Source organism: Dendrobium catenatum, unplaced genomic scaffold (assembly GCF_001605985.2).
Source record: "Dendrobium catenatum unplaced genomic scaffold, ASM160598v2 fragScaff_scaffold_306, whole genome shotgun sequence".
Lineage (NCBI taxonomy): Eukaryota > Viridiplantae > Streptophyta > Magnoliopsida > Asparagales > Orchidaceae > Dendrobium > Dendrobium catenatum.
In genome coordinates this window covers 588,665-597,416 of record NW_021318768.1, presented here as the reverse complement: position 1 = coordinate 597,416, position 8,752 = coordinate 588,665, and positions in this window count along the sequence as shown.

Below are 8,752 nucleotides of genomic sequence, written 5' to 3'. Positions count from 1 at the left end.
TAGAAACCCTAATTAGGGCATCCTCATTAAAGCAGCCATCATTATAGAAAACACATCGTCTTGGATGATTTTGTATCGGCCAAGACGATAGGTTCAAAACAGAAAGAATCTGCCGCCAGATTTGTTGAGAAATAACTTATTTTTGGACATCGTCCCGGTGGATCGTTCTGGACTATAAAATATCGTCCTGGACGATCCAGAGCAATTTTTCCAAAATTTCTCAGACAGTTTTGGAAATCAATTAATGGGGATTTCGTCCGGGCCGATCGCAAAATCGTCCGGGACGATTAGACATCATCCAACTTCATTTCAGGGCGATATTCAGGATGATTTTCCTCATATTTGAACTAATAGGCCAGGACGATATGTCTATCATCCTGGACGATAAAGTCGGCAACTTGCATTAATGAGCTCATTTTTAGCTCTTCTATTTAAGCTATGACAAGTTATTTTATAAGTGTCTTTGGCAGCCATTTTAGCTTCGTTCTTGTGGGGGAAACTTGAAGAGAGAGCTTTAAAGGAAGAGAAGAAAGGGTGGAGTTTGAGAGAGAGAAGATCCTATGAGGGGGAACTCAAGGGAGTGTGGTGGGGGATCCACACGGTTGCTCCGGTGAACTCGCACCTTAGTACCATCGGATTCAAGGCTTGTCTTGAGGGAAGTTCACCAAAGAAGAAGATCTCTTTGGTGTCAAAGGACCCGGCGACTCTGCCGCACCGGGGAAGGTGGAAGTGATTTTGTAAGGGCTTCTCCGCCTAGCTGTGGGTGCTAAAGGAGATACACTTTTGTAGTGCAATACTTGGAGGGTGCCTCCAAGGAATGGATGTAGGTCAAGGTTTGACCGAACCACTATAAATCTTGTGTGTTCTTTTCTTATTATTGCTTTTACATTATTTAATTTCTGCACTTTGATTTATGTAGTGATTTTGGTTTGAGTTTTGTCTTTGGTTTTAAAGTTATCCAATTCACCTCTATTCTTTGTTAGCCTTGGGCCAGTTCTATAAAGCTTAACATCCCTAAAGAACTTTCAAGTATTTTCAGAGCACTTTCTAGTACCATCTGAGCACTGTCAAGTGGTATCAGAGCGGGATTCATAAATTTCTCAGACAGTTTTGGAAATCAATTAATGGGGATTTCGTCCGGGCCGATCTCAAGATCGTCCGGGACGATTAGACATCATCCAACTTCATTTCAGGGAGATATTCAGGATGATTTTCCTCATATTTAAACTAATCGGCCAGGACGATATGTCTATCATCCTGGACGATAAAGTCGGCAACTTGCTTTAATGAGCTCATTTTTAGCTCTTCTATTTAAGCTATGACAAGGTACTTTGTAAGTGTCTTCGGCAGCCATTGTAGCTTCGTTCTTATGGGGGAAACTTGAAGAGAGAGCTTGAAAGGGAGAGAGGAAAGGGTGGAGTTTGAGAGGGAGAAGATCCTGTGAGGGTGGGGGGGGAACTCAAGGGTGTGGTGGGGGATCCACACGGTTACTCTGGCGAACTCGCACCTTAGTACCATCGGATTCAAGGCTTGTCTTGAGGGAAGTTCACCAAAAAAGAAGATCTCTTTGGTGTCAAAGGACCCGGCGACTCCGCCGTACCGGGGAAGGTGGAAGTGATTTTGTAAGGGCTTCTCTGCCTAGCTGTGGGGGCTAAAGGAGAGACACTTTTGTAGTGCAATACTTGGAGGGTGCCTCCAAGGAGTGGACGTAGGTCAAGGTTTGACCGAACCACTATAAATCCGGTATGTTCTTTTCTTATTATTGCTTCCGCATTATTTAATTTCCGCACTTTGATTTCTATGGTGATTTTGGTTTGAGTTTTATCTTTGGTTTTAAAGTTATCCAATTCACCTCTGTTCTTTGTTAGCCTTGGGCCAGTTCTATAGGGCTTAACATCCCTAACGAACTTTCAAGTGTTTTCAGAGCACTTTCTAGTACCATCTGAGCACTTTCACCTCCTACCTTGTATGAAATATCACAATATAAACATTTAAATTATTTGTTCCCATCAGCTCCTTTAACTTCAGCAAAATGATTCCAAGCAATTTTCACTTTCTCACACATAGTATAACTAGTAGCTGAAGACTGATTACTAGGAGCTTCCATTTTAATTTTGTTAACTAAATAAAATCACATACACATAAATTAAAACCAAAGGAAGAAAACTACAACGTAAAAAAAAATGCAAAGTAGAAAACTATGCAAAGTAAAAAAGTACAAGGTAGAAAACTACAAGGTAAAAAACTATGCAATGTAGAAAGTTGTGTAACAGAATTGAGATGTTTGAAAAGATACATAATGCATACCTCAATCCACCGTAGAGAAGAATTTCACCACTGCCTAAAGTCTCCAACCTTTAAGTACTAGAGATCAGTTCCCTAAAGAAAGCCTGTAATAGAATTGAAATGATTTCAATTATTGTAGCTATTAAATTCGAATCAATATTTTACATATGAATTTAAGCAGTAAGTGATGGTAGACAAGGCAATGTAATTTAAGATAAGATCTGCACTTCAATCTAAACTTTATTGAAATTCTAAAGAGCAGCATTTCTTGATCACTAAAGAGCATCATTTACATCTTAGAGGGCATAATTAAATACTATTAGGCATTGTAGCTGAACATACCAATTTTAGGGAATCAGAACTGATTTACCGGTTCTCTACGAAATAAGTTATAATATGAATCGTAACCGACCAGCCAACCAGTTTACAGTTCAACCAATTGAACCAGCCGGTCTGGTCCGATTTTAAAAGCCTTGCATATTATAATATTTTTAATATTATTATATTGTGTTGCAAAGTTTTTTGATGGCTTAATATATATTTTCATATGATAAAAGTTTTAAAATAAATAAATGGGGGCAAATGCTATACCTCGATAATATTCACTTGATTATTATGAATCTCAAGGTAATATTTAAATTCAAAATTTTTAAAATTAAATTCATTAACACCTGAACTACAATTTCAACAAACCTACAATCGAATGAAATGTCTCAGAAAGATGAACCCATTGACATCATACATGACCCTTATATGAGTCAAAATTTATCAACATTAAAAATTTGAAGCATAGTTAGTAGCTTAGGACATTAATTGAAGAGCTAAATGATATCTAAATCTTTATGCATTTTTAATTAAATATAGAAAATCAATTAGACAAATCCAACAAGCCAAGTTCATTTAATTATGAGAATGATATAAGTAGAATTTACATGGAAAAGCCGAAGAATTCATGCATTTTCTTGTGATTGTCATTGATGATCACCATCAGCAATTGACGTTACTATCATCTAACTTCCGTCATCTAATTATTATCATATGACTACTAACATCCAACATTGTTGTTGGATTTTAACTGTTCATATGTAGATACTTGATTCTTGTAATCTTTATAATGGGAATAATATCATTGTTCTCAATTATATAATTCATCTTTAATTATGAAGAAGCAAATCAATTTATCCATAACTGTATAATTAACTATTTCAGTGGGCTTAGGCTATAAGTATATAGTAGACTATTTCAATTAAGCTAAGTAAAAAAATTTTGATTTATGCTATAAATTTTATATGTGGGTGATGAATATTTGTACATTTCTAATATATAAAATACTATAATGCCATAAATTTTCTAGCATATAATAATAAAAAATAATATCATTTTAAAGCTTGTGAATAAACTCTTTAAATGCTCAATTAGTACTCAATATAAAGTTTGTTTATGCAAAAGCATTAATGGCCATTGTTTAAAGGAGAAAATGAATTTCCATGATCATGAATTTGAGCCACATACTTTGTAATTTATTACCCATCATTCTCAAAAGGAAAACTAATTTATGGTCATAAACAATATAATTTAAAGTTGATAAATAAGCCATCAAAGTTCAATATAAAGCTCTTTTATTTAAATTAATATTTTTTATCAATTAATATTGATTATTAAGATTATATATTTTTATATTTTATATATTATATTTTAATAATTTTACCTAGTATTATTACTTTAAAAATTATCAAAATAAAATTATGCTAAAATATATACTCAAAATCTTAAATATCATCATAAATGCCTACGACAGCAAACTAATATACAAATCCCTAAGAGGCTATTTGACTGCAAGTAGAAAAATGTAAAATACTTATCAAAGCTATGGCAATTTAGTGAATTGCCCCTTAACCATGTTAAAATTTGTCGTAGTGGAATTTTTTCCACCTATTTCGGCCCCTTTTTGCCGAAGGAACTTTTATTTGGTCCAGTGAACGTACGCTCCTCTACGTTCGGCCATCAATGCAATCACGCCACGTAGCATGAAGAAAAGTCACCAACCCGACCCGCTGAATTTTGGGTTGTCGCACGTGAGAAATTTTAAATGAAAGACATCCGAGATTGTTTGAACAGCCACCCTTTAATTTTTTAACGGCGATTCGAATCCCTGTTACTATACACTTCCCTTGTAGTTATCCAGTAATTCCTTCGGAGTTCTTCAGTGTTTCTGTCGTTGTTCTCCAGCTTTTCCTTCGTATTTCTTCGTATTCGCCGGACGAAAACCTTTGAAGATATAATGCCTGAGGTTAGAAACGATGAAAAGATAAAATTTCATTCTTATGATTTTTTTTTTTCTCATTAAAAATCCAAAAATATGTATGTTGAGGGTTATGATTTACTTTGTTGGGTGTTTATAAAACTCGGTACACATACGAAAACTCGGTACAAATCGGTATTTGATACTCGGTTCGATTTTGTAGGTATAGATCGGTTTAGGGTGATAAAACTCGGTACACATACGAAAACTTGGAACAAATCGGTATTCGGTACTCGGTTCGATTTTCTAGGTATAGATCGGTACTAGGTGATAAAACTCGGTATACACGTCGTTACAGGATGATAAAACTCGGTACATCTTAGGTTTTCCTTAGTAACGATCTACCATGTTGATTAGAGCATCTCAGTACATTTAGGTACAACTTGGTATGATATACCAGTTACTCGGTATAAGTCGGTGCTTAGTATAAGTCTGTAGAATTTGGTACTCGGTATAACTCGGTACAACAGTTATACCGGGTTAAACCAACGTGGTACTCGGTATAACTGTGTATTACAGAACAGAATATATACTGGATATAACTCGGTACAAACTCGGTACTCGGTACTCGGTATTCGGTACTCGGTACTCGGTATTCGATATTCGATACTCGGTATGCGGTACTCGGTACTCGTTATTTTCTTTATTTTGTTCGGTATTTCTGAAGTATCACCTACGTTATTATGCAGGGATATTGCCCCAAGATTCATTTTAGATGCCAGACTTCAGGATTTAGAGAAGTTTGTGATGAATTGGTTGACAAATTTGGGTATCAGTTTGTTAGAAGCCTTAGTGAGCTACAAATCAACCAATTCCTGTTACTGCCACGGTTCTCACAGAATGTTCCTCTTGTTTATATGTTATTGTCAACGTGGGACACGAAATCTGAAAGTTTTGTTATTAACGGTCGGAATTTAGCTTTCACATCTGATGAGATAGCGTTGATTATTGGCTTACCTAACAGAGGTATTAAATTTGAACCTGGAACTGGTACAAGTGCCCGAAGAACAGCAAATGACATAAGACATGATATTCTGAAATTGGATTCGTCAACGCCCATCGAGATTGTAAGAGAACAATTTATTGTATACTTATTGTCCAATATCTTCTTTCCAATGGCCAACTTCCGAGTACAATCAGCAATATTGGACGTTTCAAACAATGTTGAGAACTTCAGAGCATACAATTGGCCACAATTCATTCGGGATTTCCTTGTGAATGAATTTAATACAATAGCAAGTAAACAATCTCGACAACAATCATTAGGATATGTTAATGGATTTGTTATTCTTATAATTATAAGTAATTCTTACACATATTGCACTAATGTACTAGGTTTATAGTGACTTATATTATTATTATTTTTTTTTTTAGATTTGGTTTTTTGAGCATACAAAGATCCACCCAGTAGTGGATCAATTGGCTCGACCCCGTCTCCTTCGTTGGGATGGCAAATTTAATTTTAGAGTTAAAGATGTTAATATTTTACTAGGAAACCTTTAGGATTCTCAGGTACTATTCAGATATTCAGTCATTTAAGTTTATTTATATCTAGGATATTTATAAAAAATTTCTTCCAGATATTGACAAATATAGAAGAGGTAACAGATAATGAGAAGACTTTAATTCAAAGTAGCTCAACATATTATACAGGAGAGCATTTGCAGGTTGTTGTTTCACCATTGACAACCACACATATGCCTATTAGTAGAACTCCATCCCCAGCTAGTCCAAGGCGAACTGCTTCTCCTATTTATAGTCCAATCGAAAGTGAATGCCCCATTGAAGAGCCAATGGACACTGAGCCTACAATTCATTTGGCTAGTCCCACTCATTGTCAAACTGCCACTGAATCTCCTTTCCAAACGCCAATCGAAACAGGAAAAAATGAACAAGAAGCAATTAAGACTGATATGCCAACTCCAACACCAGAATTTAGAGAAGATACTGATGCAGAACGTACTGTACCTGAGGAAACAAATTTGAGGATTATCAATCAATCCATATATAAGCTTATTACACAGCATGAATATATGGTTAAAAAAATTACATCACTCGAATTATCCAAAAAATTGCTTGAAAAAAAGGTCGAAACATTGGAAGATGAAGTATTTCAGTTAAGATCTGATAATACTGAAAAAATTTGTGGTATTTATAAGATTTTGAGTCATCATTTCCCACAATATTTCACGTCAGAGAAAATTGGATCTCCGGTTCCCTCAACTTCAAGAACCGAATCTAATAAGGTTTTGGATGAAGTATCGAAAAATGTTGATAAAATTATTGATGAAATAATAAAAAAATCAGATTTTAAAGGGATAGAAGTTATTGACAGACAATCTAAAGATGATGAATTTCCTTTCCCTTCATCTGGAAGTGCAGGAATTGCTCGAAGAGTGCAGCTCAGGAGTAACAGGAAAAGGAAAATAGTTAAAACTCTATTCACAGCAGGTGATAGGAGGAAGAAGAAAGTTCAGTTGGGTAATGATGATGTTGAAAATGTTAGTAAAAAGGAAACATCAATACCTGAAAGAAAACCTGTAGCTCGTGCTTCAACAAGAAAACTTCAAGAGAAGTTACCTGATCCTAAAAAAGCTTCTAAACCTAAAAAAATTGCTCCATTAACTTCAGTTATTTCTGTTGCTGCTCCTACCGCTGAACAACCAAAATCTCATGTTTCTGTACTACCCAAAACTGCAATTTTTTATGTTGAGGATTCCAAAACTATAGAACGTACGGTTGAGGGATTTTTGGAATACCCGGGATGATTACTGCTTAATGAAGAAAAGAGGAATTCCATTGATAACCTTCTTAAGCAGTATACAAAAAAGTACGTAGTTTTATTCGCAATACCGAGTTGTACCGAGAAAAAAAATACTCGGTACAACTCGGTATTTAACTTTTATTTGATATTTTTTTCTATATGAACGTCAACATAGTGGTTTTTTTCTCAATACCGAGGAGTACCGAGAAATTAAAAACTCGGTTCAACTCGGTACAACTAGGTATTTAACTTTTATTTGATATTTTTTTCTATATGAACGCCAACATAGTGGTTTTTTCCTCAATACCGAGGAGTACCGAGAAATTAAAAACTCGGTACAACTCGGTACAAATCGGTATAGCAAGTTATTTGGTATTCACTTACCTAGATTTTACTGTACAAACCGGAAGTACCGTGTTTATATACTGAATACCGAGTTGTATCGAGTTTAAATAACTCGGTACAACTCGGTATAGTACGTTTTTACTAACGATGGCGAGAAAAAATGTACAGGGAGGATACCATATTGGCGAATGGAAATGCAATTATTTTTAGAAGCCAAATGGACGAATTGTTGCTATGCGAAGAGCTTGACAACAATCATGTGGACACTTTTGCATTTCTGTTATCTGAAAAAAACAACATAGTTTCAGGACTGAACCAACCTTTTCTATATGTTTCATCTTTTCATTGGGTAAGTAATCATTTATAGTATAGGTATAGTGTATATCATTTACTGATTAAATGACTTTTTTTGTAGGGTTATCATATTCAAAATAATGAGGAAAACACCACTTCATTTGTGCGAAACATCACCCCAGATGCTGTCAAGAATGCTAACCTTATATTTGTTCCCATCATAAACGAAAAACACTGGACTTTGCTGGTTGCAAACATGAAGAAAAAAATATGAGATTTTATGGATTCATTACCCAAAGCAACACACAAGGCTATTGCTCCGGAAGTTGTAAGAACTTAGGTTTATCTTTGGTTTATTGTATTTTATTGATTATAAATATTCTAATTCTACTACCTTTACAGATATCTCATTTATATGCTAAAGCAAAGGATGCTTTTGAGGATTATATAAGAACCTGGCCAATCCAAGCGATCCCAAACTTGCCAGCACAAGAGAACAATGTCGACTGTGGAATGTTTATATGTAAATACATGGATCAAATTATACAATATAATAATATTGATTGGGACATCCATAAGAACTGGCAAAGTAATATGGCATTATTTAGGGCAGAATTTGCTTATGCCATTTTTTGTAAAACGACAAAGTAATTGTATAAATTTGCATATGATAATGTTGTGTTTCAGAGAATTGTACCTTCGAGATCTTGATCACAGTTACATAAAGGATGACTGACTTCCTGATTCTGCAGGTGTAAAAT